Genomic DNA, 20,297 nt, shown 5'->3' on the forward strand with positions numbered 1-20,297 from the left:
ATCAAGCTCTTCAAAGCTAGAAGCAGGAGCTTAATAGCACCCAGCTAATCTCAATTGTGAACCCTGCAGTAGCTCTTGCTATAACCACACATGACACACACATAATTCAAAAACTTGAGAACCACCTATCACCAAATGCTCCAGACATTATAAACTGCATAGCACAGGTGGAGGCATGGGTGGCAGCAAAATGACTAAAACACAACACTAGCAAAAGAGAGGTTTTACTCTAATCCTACAGGTACTAGCGTCACCACAATCCCATAGGCTGGCGAGCTGGGACACTGCCCAAACCTGTCAACCATAGTAAGAAATCTTGGAGCAAAAATGGATAACAACCTCCCTCTTGATCCTTAGATCAAAGCCAGCGTCAGAAGCTTTGTGCTCAGTTGCACATGTGCCCAGATGCACATGCTAAAGCACATCTTATTTTACTTAACATTCACCCACAGGATTGTAGCCATCATTTCTCTAATACTTTCCAATCTAGAGTATGCAAGCAGCATCTATCTTTGACTCCCAGATTACTTAATGAGGAGACTTCAAAGTGTTCAAAATGCAATGCCAAAACTACTTCTCAAGATGAAGTGATTTGGACATGTCATGCCAGATTTATGTACTCTACATTGGCTACGCTTCAACAAAAAGTATTAATTTCAAGACCTTGTACATTGCCCATCATTCAGACAATGGAGAGGACCCTTCCTACTTGAGCAGTACATTTCAACACAGCACTCCTTCGAGAACATTTTAATCCAGCAATGCTGTACTAGTCTCCAACTTCAACAAGAAACATCTAGGAGGATCATCTGTTTTAGTTCAAGCCACAAAACTGGGGAATAACCTACCCAAACTGGTTCACTTGGAGGAGACACACCTTATTGTCAGGAAACAGCTCAAGAATTGGCTTTTCATCCAAACACTTTGAACGTAAAGATATATAATAGCAACCAACTCAAAGCTGTGCACCAGAAACTTTGGCTAATTTACAAGATTTTTTGAAAATCTTGCCTCTACTATCTTCAGGAAACCAAACTGACTTGTGAAATCTCTCATGTGAGGCACTGGCCACAACTTTAATCTCAGTGAAATCTACCCCCGAGTGCCTGGAATTGACAGCACCCTATCCCACACTGTCCACTCCCCTCATCCCTCAACTATATACTCTCAGATAAAATATTGCATCCTTACACCACCTACACTTGTATAGATGACCTCCTTGGTCTAGTGTACTTAACAGATTCAGACCCTATCAATCTTTTATCAATAACCAGGCTCTTAATTTTTTCAATCCACAATATGGGTGTGCCCATATGATTACCTGCCAGGTCGGTACCAAACTCAAATATTTTGATATTGACACACAGGTAATGTGTACTTCTGACCTGCATCCATAAAAAGCAAATAGTTCAGCATTCCCTTCCCACTATCCGACTAGCACACCCTGTCCTCCTTTCCCACAGAGCCATGTGCAGCAAGGCCAACATGAATGGCAGAGGGCACTATATAAGATCACTTTACATTATATTACAATACAATAACCAGACTAGACACCCATTTTCAAATTGAAAAATAAACAGAATCCAATCATCTAAACTAACTAAACTAACATTCCAATAGATTCAGGGTTATATTACAAAACAGAGGCTATATCCTAATGTGAGGTGAAAGGCTTAGCGCTACTGTGCTCCAGGTTGGCCATTGAGGGAGTCTACGTTCGGGATGAAGGACAGGTTACATGTGCAAGAGACCCACAGCAATTCCCTGTATGCATATGTACCAGGCATGCAAGTGACTCTTAAATATGTATCCGCCCCCTTGACCCATATGTCAATGCCAATCGGATTGTTTAAATGCCTACTCCAATATCAGTGACAGAAATATATAACCTGATGAAAGCAAGTGTATGGAGCTTTAATATCTGTGGAAGTGTTTTTTTTCTCTATTGCACCTTCCCATGGATTGTGCCCTAAAACAAAAGAGACTAGTCAAAGGGGGCGACAATTCCCAATTAACTGTTTAATATCACAGTGAAACCCTTTTACAATAAGGTGATGTGCTTTAAGATGTATCTGAAACACCTGTGCCGTGCCTACTAACTGAAAATTCATTAGGTAGCCAGAATCTGCTGATGCAGGGCCACCCGCACAAGTAAATTAAGGCCCGCTTTTAGAGCTGGAAGCATTTTCATAAAGAAAAACTACTGTCAGGCGTTTCAGAAGTTACTGTCTCCACCATGGGATTGCTGATAACCTGCTGTATTCAGAGTTTACCACTGTTGGAGGTGGTACACCTTCAAAGGAATTGCAGAAATACCACCTCTCTCAGTGGGAACATAAAAAGGTATTTAAAAAAAAATGTTTTCTACCAATCCCACCTACAATGTGAATACAGGATTCAATAATGTATAATAGAGGTTCAAACCACTATAGTACCTATATCTATGCACAAAAGGGTACATTCTGACCCGTTTATGCACAGCATGAGAAACGTGGTGAGAGGGGGCATCATACATGCAAAGCTTATCAAACCCTTCCAATTGTCCATTGTAAACATGGTTTTCACTATATTGCAAGGAAGCACCAAACCTTCCCTTCTGTGCACTAAAAAGAGCTAAAAAAAACATCGAGGGCAGTTTGCGGTGTAGGTAAAAACATGTGGATTTTCAGCATATCTGCCTAAAATTCCTCTAGCAGTGTTCCAATGGAATACCGCCAGTGGCATTTGCCCAACATCTGAATGGGGCGGATGGTTCATTTGGCAGCTGTTGTCAAATACCACCAATTTTACCATTAGCTGCTTTATGATTATAGACATGTTTGAAATTCATCTGCATTCTTGAGCATAGCCACTGTGTTATATTTAGCTGTATTTTGAGTAGAGCCGCTGAGTTAAATTCATCTATATTTTGAATATAGCCACTCCGGAGAATTTAGCCGTGCTTTGAAATAAACCCCCTTTTAAATTTAGCTGCATCTACGAAACCAAGAAAGCAGCCAGAGCACACAACTATGTATCACATTGTATGCTTATGGAAGATAGCAAAAGGCACGGACACCCACCCGCTCACCTCTGCTATCATACACTACTTTAAGACACATTGCCCAATACCTCTGCCTTAGGAGTGCAACTATCCCCCACAACAGAAATTTGGTCTAGCTGGACACATAACACGTCTCCTGCACTCATACTCTCCAGACTCACAGCAGCATGCAAGTGACAACTCGACATGGGTAACTAGCAGGGCCTTGGCCACCCCTACCTCCCTTTGTATTGGCTAAAATGCACACACGCATTCTGAACTCCTCTGACACATTTTCCTCTACAGTGGACTTCGGTCCCCCCAGGGCATTCACCTACAGTGCTTTGAGGCCAATGCCAATGGGAAAAGGAGCTATAAAAATGACAATTGCATTACATTACATTGCTGCTATTGAATGTTGCACCTCCAGGATGCATGATCATTCCTCACTTGTAAGTGAAACTGAAGGACACAATTGAGGAGAGATATATGTGCCGCTGTGCCTCAGGTATTCTATTTCCTCCCAATGTGCATGCAGCATGTAAGGAACATTGTGGTGCAGATGTCAACACCTGTATGTTCACCATATTACTTTTAACACGTATATGATAGCCTCTTGGAGAAACAGAGCAATATTAAAATGCACGCGATTTAGTAAACGTGTGATGGAAGTGTTTTGCGGAGAAAAGACATCTTTCAGTGGTGGCAGAAACAGGTCAAACTTGCTGGCAAGTGCATCCAGGCGCAGCAAGCCTCCTGTATCCTCAAGACAGCGATGAAGAAAACAGGCCCGCCGCAGACTTTCAGGTTATTTATGTGTTTGTTCTGATTATGCTCGAAATTGACAGAGATATTTCCTAAGTCACTGCACAATGTTCTCATTTTCTTAGCAAAAGGGATGATGAATAGTGCAGAGCATTCCACTTCAGAAAAGCTATCATAAAGAATCGCTGTGGCATTTTGAGAATAGTCTTCTGAACTTTCAATTATCCAGCGCATAGTTTGCTAAGTCTCAAAGGACAATTGCCGACACATACTTCACAATGCCCTCAGCAGACTATACACCAGCCATATCCAACGTCCCTGCGAGGAAAATGACAGACCTCCAGACGGCTATGAATAAAGGGCGACAGGTGGTAAAAGTGTAGCATGTGCAAGTGTAAGCAGCCACGGACCAGTGGGCCAGGAGCATTGGCATTACGTGGGAGTGATGGTACCACGCGCACGTGCATTCAGCCCTCACGAGGCAAAGGTTGACAGGGCTGCTTTCGTTTCACTCACACTTAAGCTGTGTATGTGAACCAAGCAGCCCATTCACTCAAATGATGCTTAAGTGACAGAATATTTCTTTGGCAAGGAGGTCCATATATACTGAATCCCTGGCTCGTATTGCACGTTTCATTGCATGTGTGCTCTTTATGGGGGAAAGTAGGACATCATTGCATAACATAAGTGTTATGGGCTGTACGTTGTTGTTTCTATGTAGTCCCTGCAATGAATACAGCACATTTAGGGGCCGATTCATGGAACAAACGTGCGCCGAAAATCTTCGCGCAAGCAGGCGCAAGCGGAAAAAAACAGGCGCACGCGTGCGATACATGGAAGTCCCTGCGCGTGTTTACCACGGGATGTGCGCCAAACCCGTGCATGGCACACACGTCACTGCAACATCCCAAAAGACGTGCGCGATGCGCACAGTGAAAGCGCACAACCTCGGCGCATACACCAGAAAGTGGGCGGAACACGGGGCGTAACGCGCGGAATGGGGAACAACTCGCGACAACAAGGGCGTCACTGGGGATGTACTGCAGGGAAGCAGACGGAACGCCCACACGCACTCGAACCACACGTATTCATGGAATCGAATAGGGCAAAACCACGCACAGCGAAAGACACGCACAAGCCGATACACGTCCGCCACACGAAGGCAGGCGGTAGCGTCCCTGCGCATTACAAAAGTGGCAACATATAGCAATTGTGCGAGCGGGGCACGTGTATTTCGGGGTTGCGCGGGAAGTTACACACGCGATTGAGCGGGATACGTGTATTCCGGGGGTTCGCGTGAACTTTCTCACGCGATCGGGCCTGGGGGAGCGGGCTACGTGTATTTCAGGGGTTCGCGTGAACTTTCTCACGCGATCGGGCCTGGGGGAGCGGGCTACGTGTATTACAGGGGTTCGCGTGAACTTACTCACGCGATCGGGCCTGGGGGAGCGGGCTACGTGTATTTCAGGGGTTCGCGTGAACTTTCTCACGCGATCGGGCCTGGGGGAGCGGGCTACGTGTATTTCAGGGGTTCGCGTGAACTTTCTCACGCGATCGGGCCTGGGGGAGCGGGCTACGTGTATTACAGGGGTTCGCGTGAACTTTCTCACGCGATCGGGCCTGGGGGAGCGGGCTACGTGTATTTCAGGGGTTCGCGTGAAGTTTCTCACGCGATCGGGCCTGGGGGAGCGGGCTACGTGTATTTCAGGGGTTCGCGTGAACTTTCTCACGCGATCGGGCCTGGGGGAGCGGGCTACGTGTATTACAGGGGTTCGCGTGAACTTTCTCACGCGATCGGGCCTGGGGGAGCGGGCTACGTGTATTTCAGGGGTTCGCGTGAAGTTTCTCACGCGATCGGGCCTGGGGGAGCGGGCTACGTGTATTTCAGGGGTTCGCGTGAAGTTTCTCACGCGATCGGGCCTGGGGGAGCGGGGTACCACTCACCGTCTGCCTTGCGTGTAGAAGAACGCGTAGCCAACACCCGCTGTGAAGTAATAGCGTGTGAACCCCAACGGATGGAAAACACACGCACCGCACGAAAAGCACGTACAGAACATAAATGCACGCGGGATCACCAAGCCCTGCCAGGGCAACGCCCGTGCGCAAAACGTCACAGACGCGCTTACGCTGCAAGGGCCTTGGGTCCAATGAAATCGCGTACGCGTGCTGAAGCGCTTACGCGCTAAGGGTCTTTCCTCGATTTTCACGCTGACGTGCAGGATTTTCACGTGCCAAATCACTCCGTATCAAGCTGGCCACGCGAAAACACACGGTAGACCACGCTCCTGCCCAGAAGGCCGAATCACTGCCCCCCAGTGCCCCGAGCAGCCTCCCACGTGCCATCTGCTGCTGCCTGCCTGCCTGCCTGCCTGCTGCCACCGTGCCCTGCCATTTGGTGCCTGCACATCAGCCATCTGCAGGGGTCCAGTTGCTGTGTCCACCCCTGCTGGAACAGAAGACTCCCGACTCGGATAACATCGCTCCACAGCCCAGCCCAAGGACCCAGTTGCCCACCCACTCCTGCCCCTGGGGTTGCCATGTCGGGCACATCAACATCTGGCACCAGTGGCAACCCCCAGCCAGAGGGGCAGAGGGGCACCAGCTTCACTGCCACCGAAGTTGGTGTCCTGGTGGAGCAAGTCCTGGGGCAGTATGATGCCCTCTTCGGATCGTCCCGCGCCAACAAGGAAGGACGGGACAGGATCTGGGCCGACTGTGTGGTTGCCATCAACGCGGAGGGGGTGGCAACCCGCACCATCCAGAAGGTCAAGAAGCGCTGGGAAGACTTGAGGACCAGGACCCTCATGAAGGCCCGGCGCCTCGTGGAGGGGGGCCGCATGAGTTCCATCCAGTTGAGGGTCCTGGAACGCGCACACCCAGCGCTCCACGCCCAGGTCCTTGAGAGGGAGACCCGTCTGGAGTTGAGCGGTAAGTGGCCAAGCATTGCTGTGTGAGACAGGGCATGTTGCAGTGTGCTGGTTGTCTGATACTTGCCTGCATGTGTGACATAGGCCATGTACGCATGTATGTGTGCAGGGACATCATGGGAATGCATGTGCGACCTGTAATGTGTGAACCGCACGGTTGTTGCATGTGTTTGAATGCGACATGGGGAGCCCTGTGCAGATTGCACACATGAGAGCATGGCAGTCTCTGTTCCTGGACATGGGTGGGGGCGAGGGATGGGTGCTGATGCCAGATACATATGTGGTATCCATGTCTGTGTGCCTGACCTGCGTGTCTGTGACTTGTGAGTGCCATGGATGCATGACACATGTCCGTGACAATGTACAGATTCACTGATGCAGCCTAGTCATCCTTGTATGCACTGTGATTGGGGTGTACGGGGCCAGATGGATGAGACTGAGGTGAAGTGTGTGCATGTGATAGGCATGACCCATGAGGCATGTGAGTCCCATTACATTGTATGATTCGAGAGTCCATTGGACATGCATTGAAAGGTCCATGGCACGCATCATGACTGTCACTGTGTGTGTTTTGCCTGGACTGACACATGTGTTGTGGTGTGACATGATGGAAGTGTACTTTGACAGTGGCACTCATCTGCTATTGCTTCCTGTCTAGGGGACCATTGTACAGTACCCTGATGCTTGTGTTCTATGTCTCCCTCTACGCAGCGGCTAGTGAAGGAGAGGGTGGAGACGGCGCTGTGGAGCAAGGCGGCGGGGATGCCCCCACGGCTGCAGCGGAAGGGGTGGGTGAGCCCCCACAGGGGCCTGCTACGGCGGTAGACGGCGAGGAGCCATCCAGGTTGGTGGTTTCCACAGAGGAGGAGGAGGCCACCACTGAGGCGCACATGGGGCCTGGTGGGGGCATCCCTGCTGGTGCAAGTGGTGCAGTCCAGGGGCAGGGGCAGGAGGCAGCACAGGTCACCGTGGAGGGGCCTGTGCATGTCGCTGTCCCTGAACCTGTGGGTGCACCACCTTGCACCAGCAGGGATGCCCCGTCCCAGGCCCGTCCGCAGGTAGAGGGGATGTCCATGTCATCTGACTCCCCTCCACCTGCGGACGAGGGGACCCCTGGCCGTGTGGAGAAGGTCCTGATTGGGGTCGCGATGCGCACGGCTGTGATTCGTGATGCCGTGCGTGCTTTCCAGGAGGAGCACGCACGTCATCACGAAGAGCACCGTGCCGACGTGGCCCAATTGGGATCGGCCATGTTCGGGGGTTTCCTGCATGTGTCGGCCAATCTGGCGGCCCTCTCCTCCTCTGTGGAGACCATACGCCAGTCGTTCTCCTTGCCGTCTTCCGGCCCAGATGCCACCAGGGCCCCCTGTGGACCTGCCCTGACCAATGCAGCCAGCTCGGTGGGGATCCCATCCCTGCCACAGTCGGGAGTCGAAGGTCCAGCAGGGGTGGACACACCAGCAACTGTCCCCCTGCAGATGGAGGATGTGCCGGCATCATCTGGCAGGGCACGTGCACGACGGCATCGGTGGATTCCATCAGCCTGGATGCCGTCGTGCTGGCAGAGGCAGTGGCGTCGGAGGCAGCAGCAGGCTCGACGTGGGAGGCATCATGGCTCGGGGCCATCAAGATCAGAGGGGCAGGCATTGGCCGGAGGGCAGGAGAACCCTGGGATGGCAGTGTCTTCCGTGTGGGAGCAGTTGGTCCAGCGGATAGGTGCGGAGCGGCAGCGGGCGGAAGAGGAGCGGCTCACCATGGTCAGGGCGGAGTTCTCCATGCGTCGGGCGTTGAGGCGGGCTGAGTGCCTCGAGGAAGCTCGCAGGGAGTTTGAGGTGGACACGGGGTTGTCCCTGCGAGACATGGAGTTCGATGATGCCCTGGCCGGCAACATCACAGAGTGAGCCGCAGGACTTGCCCGCTGCCATTGTATATAGTTCTTTAGTTAGTTAGTGTTAGGTTTCCTTTATTTTTTAAGTTTTTTTTGGACCGCTCGGACAATGGCCACTTTTCTGTATATATTTTTTTTATTAGTTAGTAGTAGTAGGTTTCATTTAGGGTGTTGGGCTCATGGACCCTGGGATATTCTTGTACATAGTTTGATGTTTGGAAAACATTTGTTGGATTTATATTTGTGTTCACCATGAGGCAATGGTTTTTCCTTATTTTTTCCCCCCATTATTTTTCTTTGAACTACATTAGTTTTTGGATTCCTTTGTTTTTTGATTTTTTCTATTAGTTCTCGGACATGGACCATTTGTTTTGTCATCCCCATTGTTGTGTGTTTTATTTCTTTACTTCATTTTCATCTTTAATACATATATTTATTACTTACATTTGTGGTATTTTCTCATTGGTTTCATGCATGTCATGATGTGGGTTTTGACATTCACTTGCACCCATTGTATATGTGTGTGTGACGGACATGTGTTCATTTACATACTTGCCATTGGGGTTGTATCATGTAATTGCATCTACTATGTGGGTGGATGCAATCCTTGGCTGGGTGTTTGTGCTGGGTATGCTGCCCATTACTGCCATGATTGCGTTTCGTCAGGACCTGGGGACAGGGGGACATGAGTGGGGGCCTGCAGTGGGGTGGGGGTGCAAGGGGACATGAGTGGGGGCCTGCTGGGGGGTGGGGGTGCAAGGGGACATGAGTGGGACATGGTTGGGGGCCTGCTGGCAGGTGCCCCACAGTGCTGGGGGGTGGGGGTGCAGGGGGACATGAGTGGGGGCCTGCTGGGGGGTGGGGTGTGCAAGGGGACATGAGTGGGACATGGTTGGGGGCCTGCTGGCAGGTGCCCCACAGTGCTGGGGGGTGGGGGTGCAAGGAGACATGTGGCTTGGCTGGGGGGCATGCCCATGGTGGATGGCCTGCCTGCGGGACATGACCAGGGGTGCAGGGTAGTCCCCTGTGGTGTGGGCTGCCTGCAGAGGTCGTGGAGGTGGTAGACGGGAGACCTGGGAGGACCCACACTGGCAATTCACCTCTTCAACTTCCCGCACACCCACGTAATACACTGCCCCACTCGCACAGGCCCAATCGCGTGTAGAATTTCTCGCGCACCCCTGAAATCCACGTACCCAGGCCAATCGCGTGTAGAATTTCTCACGCACCCCTGAAATACACGTACCCTGCTGAAATCGCGTGTAAAACTTCCCGCGCACCCCTGAAATACACGCGCCCAGGCTATTCGCGTGTGGAACTTCCCGCGCACCCCTGAAATACACGCGCCCAGGCTATTCGCGTGTGGAACTTCCCGCGCACCCCTGAAATACACGCGCCCAGCCTATTGGCGTGTGGAACTTCCCGCGCACCCCTGAAATACACGCGCCCAGCCTATTCGCGTGTGAAACTTCCCGCGCACCCCTGAAATACACACGCCCAGGCTATTCGCGTGTGGAACTTCCCGCGCACCCCTGAAATACACGCGCCCAGCCTATTCGCGTGTGGAACTTCCCGCGCACCCCTGAAATACACACGCCCAGGCTATTCGCGTGTGGAACTTCACGCGCACCCCTGAAATACACGCGCCCAGGCTATTCGCGTGTGGAACTTCACGCGAACCCCTGAAATACACGTAGCCCGCTCACCCAGGCCCGATCGCGTGAGAAACTTCACGCGAACCCCTGAAATACACGTAGCCCGCTTGCCGTGCTGGTACAGGGTTAGCGCAGCCCTTTGCGCTGGATTGGGGATTTTGATGGCTTTTCCCTGCGCGGAAGGCGTTCTTGGGGGCGTAACTGGCGCTGCTGCAAGGTCGCTGCGCCACTATGCGCCACGACTGGTTTTGTTGGCTGGAATCCATGAATACGCTGTGCGCGGAAATGGGTTTTGGCGCACGCGGCTGGCGCAGGGATTCGCACGCGCACACTGTGCGCCAGCCGCGTGCGCCACTTGTGCGCTGAATTCTATGAATTACCCCCTTAGTTTCCTAGTCAACAAATCGAAAGACTGAATTTCCATTTAGAATTGCCTCTTTCAATCATTGTTTGCATGTTTGACAAATTATCGAATTAAAATTCGAATTGATATCTTAGCACCACACCTAACAAATGCATGGGCTTGACAAGTGCTTTTAATGATTGGCGTTTGATACCTTACAGCAATTACCTAAGGGTCCACCCTGCCCACATTGTCTGGCCCACCTGAAGAGGATCAGAGACAGCATGGCCATTGGGACATCCACTGATGCTAGCCGAAGGTCAGCCTCTCTCCCTTGCTGTTGTGCAGTGACCCATGCATAGTTCCTAGACGCTTTTGGTCAGAGACCCAGTGAGCCACAAAGCGACCTGGTCTTTCATGCCCAATGGCGGCAAGCAACATCAACGTTTCGTTTCATCCAATCTTAGGAAAAAACATGATTACCTTTGATCATCTGCTGATAGGCAATTGAGTACACTGGCAAGAAGCTTGCTATCGGACGTTTTATTCAATACCCTCCTCCATAGAGGAAATTAATCCCCTCTCTCTGTAGATGCAAAAGCTTTACAGTAATCTGCAAAATCAAATCCACCTGATACTCTCATGTGGAGAGTAGCAACACATATTGATATGTGCTTTTGAAAGATTCCCTCATCAACATTGTTAAATGTCTGGTACCCACTCGCGCCTTCCAACACCTTACACCTCCAATGCCTTGCAGCAACACCTACATGTTTACAAAGTGCCACCGTCCAGCAACTTAAGTTTCCAGTATTCACCAACACCACTGTTAGGGAGAATTCTCATTTCTGTGCTAATTCCCTTCAACCTCAGAGACCCCCAGCATGTTTGCTGGACTTCGGAATTTTTAATTTTAACCCTAGAGTGAGACCTTTTACTCACTTTCTCATGTGTTTTGACTTGATTTGGATTGTGTATTTTCACTGTTTTTGGAGTCTGGCAAACTCCATAGTCATCTGCTTTTTGTATGGTGACACAAAGCACCTTCAGTGCAGTGTCATAGAGAAATCCTTTTAGATTTATCATACGGTTTAAATACCTTTCTTGGGTGAACTACAGTTCGCTAGAATAGTAAAGTGAAATTGACTTTACTTACCTTTTCTCTTTGTCGGTCCAGCACACACCATCTTATGTGGAGTGCGGGGGGTGGGGGGCTTAGCTAGTAGCCCCTTATCCTACATTCTCATGTAACATTTGTAGGTTACCTTCACCATTTTAAATGCTGGTGGCAGTGGTTTAATTTTTCTTACCATCATGCTTTTCTACCGCAGACTGAACCCTCAGCGGCAGTACAGCACCCATGGGTGACCATTTTGTCAAAATGGCCCCTGTATTCTTTTTTTCCCATTTTCTGTTTGTGTGGTCTTTCTTGGGTTTTGCGCTGTGCATTGAGAGAGGTTTCAGCCCTTTGTTTGTCTTGCCTTTGGCGGGCTTCAGCCCTGAAGCCCGCCTTTGGCTCCAGTGTGTCTGGAAGGGCAGGATGCGAAAGAGGGTCACAAAACTCCCCTGTTCTTTGTCCATTGGAATGCCTGAATGTAACCCGTCCAGATTGGCTGGCTGACTGTCCTTTCAAGACAGCCACCCTGCTCTGTTATTGACAGCCTAGGCTGTGCATGAATGGGAGAAACCTGCTTAAAAGTTGAGGGTTTTGGGACTACAGGCAGAGTCGACCACTGGTAGAAACGCTCGATGAAGAAACCATGAACAAAGCTTGCTGCAACCTCCTGGACCTTTGGATGGTCCGATGAAGCTCTGCTGCTGCACTGGACTCCATTTTCACCTTCACAAGCTCTGGTTGGATCGACTTCTCCCCTTGGGTTAGTGGGACCAACTAACCCCAAAATGAACTCCACAGAACCACCATCCCCAATTCGCTGTGCTTCTTTGTTGCTATGAGAACCCAATGCCAGGGGTCGAGTGTCCATAGTTGAGTGCAAAGTCTGCTGCAGAATGATTCAGGCTAAAAGGTTCAGGAGACGCCTTAGGACCATCCTGAAGCATGACCTCCAGATCCAGAGTCCCCTCACCAGAGTGTAGGACAGAGGGAGCCAAGAGAGTCCACCCGGTATCCAAGATCTGCAACAGTGCTGTTTGCCAAGTGCTGAAAGAGTGAAGTGTTGCTGAACCGAAAAGAGCCAATAGATCCAGCCATCCTCCCTCTTGTCACACGACTGAGGCTAAAGAACAAGGGTCTGCACCGCTGTAACAAGACAGAATCCAGCGGGACCACTCTTCTTCAAAACATAGGTACTGTTTAGGATTGGGGTACTTACCTCATTGGCCCTCATTACGACCCTGGCGGAAAGGGGTTTACGCCGGCGTAAACCATGGCGCCCCTTTCCGCCTGAGTACGAGTTCCCGTAGCGCCATGGTGATTTCTACGCCTGCTTTTTGCAGGCGGTAAAATCCATGGCGCTAAGGGACCTTGTTGTTAATTACGCCACCGTAATTTACGGTGGCGTAATTAACGCCTTCCCCACTCCCATTATACCCTATGGGGCAAAAATGGGAATGGGGAAGGGTAAATGGGGATTGGGGACTTACCGCCCCGCCAAGGTCGGAATGGGGCGGTAAGTCCGCCAACCACCATGGCGGAGTTGGCAGCTTAGCCCCATGGACCATGGTGCAAATAGCACCATGGATCTCCGCCAAGGTCGTAATGAGGGCCATTGTCTTTTAGCCACACTCTTCTCAGTTGAGAATTGTATTCGCTTTCTTTTAGAGTTGCTTTCAACACTCTTCATGACCCTACAAGGGATTTTTCTAACAAACTCTCTAACTGTATGCACAACTTTGATCTAAGAAGTGCAACAGTTCCATATACTGTTTCCCAACTGACCTTGGCTGTCCTTGCTCCCTGAAGACTCTTCTACTAGTCCATTCATTGACTTGGATACTGTTTTCCCTCATAGGTGGTAGCTTGTTGTAGACGGTTACTGCTGGGAAAGGCTTATCTACATTTCAGTGGACTAGTTAGTTGTCCTCATATATATTAAGAAACTGTCTATCCTTTTTCCTTCCCTAACCTTTCTTTTCTGCAACCTCAGAATCTGCAAATTATAACTAGTGCAATATATAAATGCCATTACAGTCCTTGTTATTGAAGTCATCTCAAGGTGTAGGAATTGTGTATGAAGCACATCCAAAGATTATCCACTAACTTATTTTGATTCTGAAGAGTGATTTTAAAGTATATTTACATTGTTACAATGCATTGCCTTTTTAAAAAATGCTTATTTAAAAATTGATGTAAATTAAATAAATAACTATTTATAACTGAAACCTTCGGTGTATGTGTTACTTGGCTATGTGTATTTACGGATTTCATTTGTACAGCTCTACAGCTTACATGTACCCCCCTTGAGATATGCCTGTTTGCTCAGTCACACTACCAACTTGTGTACTACAGACCTATACCAAAAGGTGGGTTACCTAATATGAAACAGGTAAGTGTTGTGTAGTCTCACACAGTGTGACTGCATCAATTCTTACCTAACAACCACCAACCTCAATCAAACTAGAAACTTAAGTCTCAGGCACCCTTCTCCAACAACCCAACAATGTGAGTTTCAATTACCATTCTCAAACATCTTATATCTGCATTCAATGCATGTCAACTCTCTTGCAACACATTATGTCTCAAACACTCCCTCCCACCATCAGTAATTCACTAGTACAACATCTTAACGCTGCAGCACCTGAAGTGCACACGTCAAACCCGTAGATGTGTTAGTGGTTATGAATGATTTGATACCTTACAGCCATCACCTTTCTGTTTTTGCTTATTAGGTAAGTAATCCACATGTTTGTTTCTTTGGTGAGAGATAGAGGGGAAGAATGTGTTGCAGGCCACAGTAATTGCAGGGATTATTTTAATGTTAAAATGTAAACAGTAGCAGAAGCTCCATGACATTACCCCTAGAAAAGTCTCATATTATTATTTTCTTTGGTCCTTTATATGTTTCTTAATGCCAGCCTCCTTCAGCTTCTAAGCACCGGAACAGGAACTGAAACCATGTTGCACTTCATCTTCTCGTTTACAAAGCAAGTGTATTGCTCCTGAGCTATCCTTTCAAATATATATATTTGTTTTGCTTCAGGAAACAACAGATGGTTTACTTCAAAGGTGGAGGGCAACTTCATGTAAATGTATTATCTCACCTTGCGTCTATCTACAGTGTGATGCAGGTCTGGCCGATATGGGTCAGCTCACACAGTGCGCAGGCAGGATTGGTGGCAGAAGCCACTGGGGCACACCCCTCTCATCACAGGCCCAGTGGCTCAGTGAATGTGCAAAGCAGACAACAAGAAGAACTGGTTTGATATTTGATATGATATGGCATTTATAACGTGCCTGTACGCAAGTGTTTCTAGGCGTGACAAGACAATGAGGGGTAAACAGAGGGAGGAGGAAACAACAATCTTACTAGGTCTTGTGTCATTCAGATCGCGCAATGAGAATTTTGTTCATGATGTGCTTCATTGAGCACTGCAGGCTGCTGCTACCCATTCCCTAGCTAGACCTGACCCCCAATACCCTTCCTGCTACTATAGTACTGGGTATGCGCTCACAGCCAACCCTGCCTCTGAACGTAACCGTTCAGGAATCATTCACTAATGGACTACCATACTGTTGGCGGCTTCAAGATTTTTCCTGGGTCCTGTTATTTCTCCAGCTAACAAGACCTAAATTCTGGGTGATTGGAAGCTGTGGCACATTTAGCTGCATTTACAACTGCCTTTTTCAGATGCAACACAAATATCTGCTCTTGGCACTGCCTCTTTGTCTAGTGGCCTAGGGGTCGCAAGCACAGGTCTAGGTGTAGCAGAGGAGGAGCATCTGCTGGTTCAGGCTTCCCCCAAATGACGTCCCTGCTTAAACCAACATCAGATATTTAGAGCATATTTTACTTATTATTTGTGTATCGTTTACAATTGGATTGGGATAGCTAGGACAGAAATCTGTGTGGCTGCACTTAAATGATACCGAAGATTAAAGACTACTGAGCAGGGCACCAAGGCAATGTGAACACAGGTAAGAAAATGGATTATGGGGAAAAGACATAATGCAAAAAGAAACACATGCAGAAGAATGGCAATTCTTTTCTACAAGGAACTTGTGATGTCAGGCAGCCCCAGAGAAGGGCTGAACTGTCAAAATCGAATATTGTTTTTTAGGATCAGAGACACAGGCACATAGCAGATAGGATTCTGAGGGAAAGTGATTACTCTTACTAGGATGATAGTGTGGTTGTTGCTATGGGAAATGCAAATCGGAATTTATAGAAAAGCACAATGCACATGTAAATTTGTTTTTTGTTGCACTAGACTATTTCTGTTGAGACTATATTTTAATGGCTATGATTAGTAAAAACAATCAACAAAATGGTTACTTTCAAAGGGCAACAATAATGAATGTGCATTTTCAATGGGGAACTTAATTAATTTACTTACTTCAAATGATACTAGGGACTTACACAGATAACTGAAAGAATTAGAAAAGGAATTCGCTAACGGACATAGACTAACACAGATTCTTCTATGAAAAAGGTGAACAGATCATACTAGCAATTCAAGATTTTCAATAGGATTTTGTAAGAGATGCAGGATTCAAAAGAGAGGGGTATGCAATATGGGACTTTCAATGGAAACTTCTATCAGATTCAAAGTGAAAATAGCGGGATATGCAGTTTTTGGGTCCTGGGTGATGTGATACTTACAAGGTAAGCTTGAGTTTGGGACTTTGGACAGCCAGCAAGGTCTCTGGACAGCGGGCCAAGGGATCTGGTCACTGAGACAACGGGGTCAAGAGATCTGCTAATTGGGATAGCTGGGCTCTCCTGGATGGGGTCTGCTGGGTATGGTCTGGTCACTGTGGATAGCGGGATGGGTCAGCTGGGCAAGGTCTGGTCACTGAGCTCTCTTAGATGTTAGATCTTAGATCTGTTTTCTTGATTCTGAATATCTCTTTTGTTTCCCTGTATCCCCCTTAAATAGCCAGAATGACATCATCAGTTTACAACCTGAAGGGGCAGTACCCTGGACTTACCCCTCTGCTGGCATAGGGCAGTCTCCCAGTGTTCCCATCTTTCGTGGGGCCGATTCGTTCAGGGGAAATAACATCATTGTATGTGTGTGCATTAATGAGTTTATTTGTTTCCCCAAAGCAACTTTTTTACAAAATGTGTTATGGAGCAAAACATCAAATCTATACATGAAAAGAAATAGATATGCAGATTCCATATGTCACAGGGAATTGGACAGTCTGATCGCCAACTCTGTATGATATTGCATCGCCCTTTGCCACAATTTTGTCATTTTCATGAACAGCGTAATATTTACAATTCTGCAAATAGCTACACACATGCCCACCAATATCTCACATGTTTTCTTCAAATTTCATGTATGTGCCATTTATAATCCACCCCGAAATTCATTTTTCCTGCCATTCCAGTTCACCAAGTGGCAGAAACATGCCCTTGGTCTCTTTATGCTTGTCCAAAAATCCCATGAAATACTGCCATAATATCGAATTATTGCTTATTTAAGGTGCTGGCAAAAATGTCTTAATGTACAACAGGTTTTAAAGTCAATAGGCTGGATTAGTCACAGTGTGGGCGGTCCTGCAACCCCATAGCCAAATTGTTTTCTCCTTGATCAGCTTGTACAAAGGACATCTTGGGAAATGGGTACTGAAGGAAATCACACCTCTGTGTCAACACTGGACTTCACTCCCTTCCTTTGTATTTTTGGGCATTCCTGTCTGCCAGTCTAGCAGAGCCAGTAATTATCACAATGTCAGTCCCAGCACATGTCCTTGCAGCATCAGTTCACTGGTAGGTGTGAAAAGTGGGAGGCAAGCTTTCCTGCCAAACTGGTTTGACTAGAATTCCTGGGCCTCAGCCAGGCTAATTGAAGTCTTGTGGGGGGAAAATAGCATGATGTACATGGCTTTGAAGCCCCTCCACCCACATATACAATAATCTTTCTGTATGAGCCACAGCTGTCATTTGACATTCAATTTTGAACAACACGTTTGCTTATTTTCCAAAAGCAAATTCACAACTGTGCCATTTTTTTTCCCTTTCTAGTTACAACCACAGTTCTATAAATCACAGCGCCTTGGATATGGAAAGCTCTGCCAAGTCTGCGGGAACGCCTCACACGGTGCTGGACTAGTAAAAGATCTTCCGCTGATCTAAGTCTTCTTGTGGGTTGGTAGGTGCTTATAACATCTTTCAGATAGATAGGTGCAGTCCCGAAGACGCATTTATGACAGACGGTAAGTAGCTTGAACCGAATGCGGGCCTCAACAGGGAGCCAGTGTAATTTTTGTTGCGCTGCAGTAATCGGTTCAGAGCATTTCATGTGAAAGATGATACGGATGACTTTGTTTTGAATTTTTTGGAGTTCATAGATATCAGCTTTGCTTGCCCCGCATAGGAATGCATTACAGTAATCCACACGTAGAATAACAGCTCTCACCAATTTAGTGCGATTTTCAATGGAAACGAGTGGGGCAACCTGTCTGAGAACTTTAAGATGGTAATTAGTGCTCTTTGAAATAGCTGTGACGTGGGCATCACAGTCTAAACTACTCTGCATATGCGTGCCTAACGTTTTGACTTTTTGCACAACTTTTATGTCGCTGCCATCAATCCTGAAGCTTGAGTACACCTGGTCCAGTTTAGTACACGGGGTCCAAAGAGCATAAGCTCAGTCTTTGAAGCATTTAGGCAGAGCCAGTTGGTAGACATCCACTTTTTTATCAGTTGATACACTGTGTCGACCAAATTTTGGTCAGTATCATGATTACCGGTAATGTCAAGGACCAATTGGAAGTCATCGGCATAATTACAAAAGAAGATCCAAAAGCGTTCCAATTCGTTACAGAGAGGGAGGATGCACATTCTTTGCTCTTCAAGTATTTTGTCAGTAACATAACTCTGTTCTGGAGATGTATTGCCTTACTTCTAGGCAATCAGATGAAATATACAGGGATGGCTGTGTTTCCATGTAGCCCATCATTTTGGAGTGTTTAAAATGGAAAAAAAGAACAAATTATAATACCGTCTTAACTCCTGGGCACACCTTTTAGTTTTCACATGGCAGAACAGCATAATGTAGCCGTTATGAATGCAAGTCACTTTTCTTATGATTGAAATGAAATACGACAAATGCAGCCATTCTTTGGGTGGTTGTGTTTGAAGCTCCCCTCATATTTACCAATTAGACCAAAGAACAGCCGTCGTTGTGGTCTTATTTAAATGCGGTTTTTGATGGTAGGGGGTTTCTGCTCTGGACCTTAACATGTACCCCACAGGAAGAATGCCTAATAGCCATTGTCTGACAGGTTACAGCATGAAACAGAATCTTGAGAATTTACACATGTAATTCACACTCTTTGCTCTACCCATCTACTGGCACAACAAAACCTGCAAGGGGAGTGACACAGACAGTGCTAAATGTGTAAAAACAAGTGTAGAGGAGGAGCCAAACACCCCACTCCAACTGCCCTGCCTACATTACCTGAGAAATATGAACCAAAGTATGTGACTTATACTGAACAATTAAACCAGCAAAGAGAAGAGTGAGGACTCTGTGCACTACCCATAAGAACACCTATACCTAAGAGAATATGGGAGGTAAAGTACCCATTGAGGAAACCATACCTGCATACAAGACAATATGATGGCCCTTTGAATGAGATTCCTGAAGAAGCAGAGAAACTAAATGGCAAAGATGAATGGTGACATCAGACAAAGCTGAATCACCACCCATATAGAAAGATAACCAGACCAGAGAGGCAGGCGATTTATAAAACATAAAGAAGTACCAAGGATAAGTGACATCTTGGGATCAAGATGAAGGGACTTGCTAAAAACCTGATGAGAATACTTAGTTAGTTTAAACATGCACAGATGCAATGAAACGCAAGCAGCACAGCAATCATGGAGCTAAGCCACAAGCTTTTGAATAGTTAGACCGCAGCAAGTGCCAGTATATATATATATACATATATATATATATATATTGTTTATATGAATATGGACAAGTAAAGGATGGATGTTTACACTAAGCATATAAGCAGTACTGAACAAAGCAAGAAGGCCTCATTTTAGTGTCGCAGGTAAGAAAAGCAATTGAATTAAACAGAATAAAAGCTCAGCTAAGGAGTTGACTGAGCCAAGAAAGACAAGGTCTTATCAAACTTGAGTTGGCTGAAATTGGATACAATTAACGTGAAAGAACATAGGCTCCTGTTCAGCGAGGTCAAGTAAAAACAAAAGACGTCAGAGGACTATTGAAGAATAAACTCAAGTACACAAAAAGGCTCAATTTCATGGTGTCCAGTCACGTGACAGAAGGAAGTTGGACGAACGAGATGATCACACCTGCGCACGGAGACCGGCTGGTGCCCATACTCCTTAAACATTCTCAGAGAACAGTACAAACTCAAGGTCAACTTCAAAGCACTAAATGAAACAGAACCACTGAGGTGATGATGGATGGTATGCTAATTGGTGGGAAGCTGGTGCTAAGACGAGCTCACCCGCACCTGAATGTTCAGTCTGTGTGCTGCTAATGTAGGCGGAAAAGTACTGACAGGGTTTTGGAGCTAACCAATTGTAGGGGA

At 47.4% G+C, this 20,297-nt stretch overlaps 1 protein-coding gene across 5 annotated transcripts in view; it reads right to left on the reverse strand.

The window, feature by feature from the left end:
* Positions 1–20,297, reverse strand: part of CSMD3 (CUB and Sushi multiple domains 3) — a 3,270,409-nt gene that overhangs the window by 850,859 nt on the left and 2,399,253 nt on the right. The window lies entirely within an intron of this gene.

Source organism: Ambystoma mexicanum, chromosome 5q (assembly GCF_040938575.1).
Source record: "Ambystoma mexicanum isolate Mex_15411 chromosome 5q, UKY_AmexF1_1, whole genome shotgun sequence".
Taxonomy (NCBI): domain Eukaryota; kingdom Metazoa; phylum Chordata; class Amphibia; order Caudata; family Ambystomatidae; genus Ambystoma; species Ambystoma mexicanum.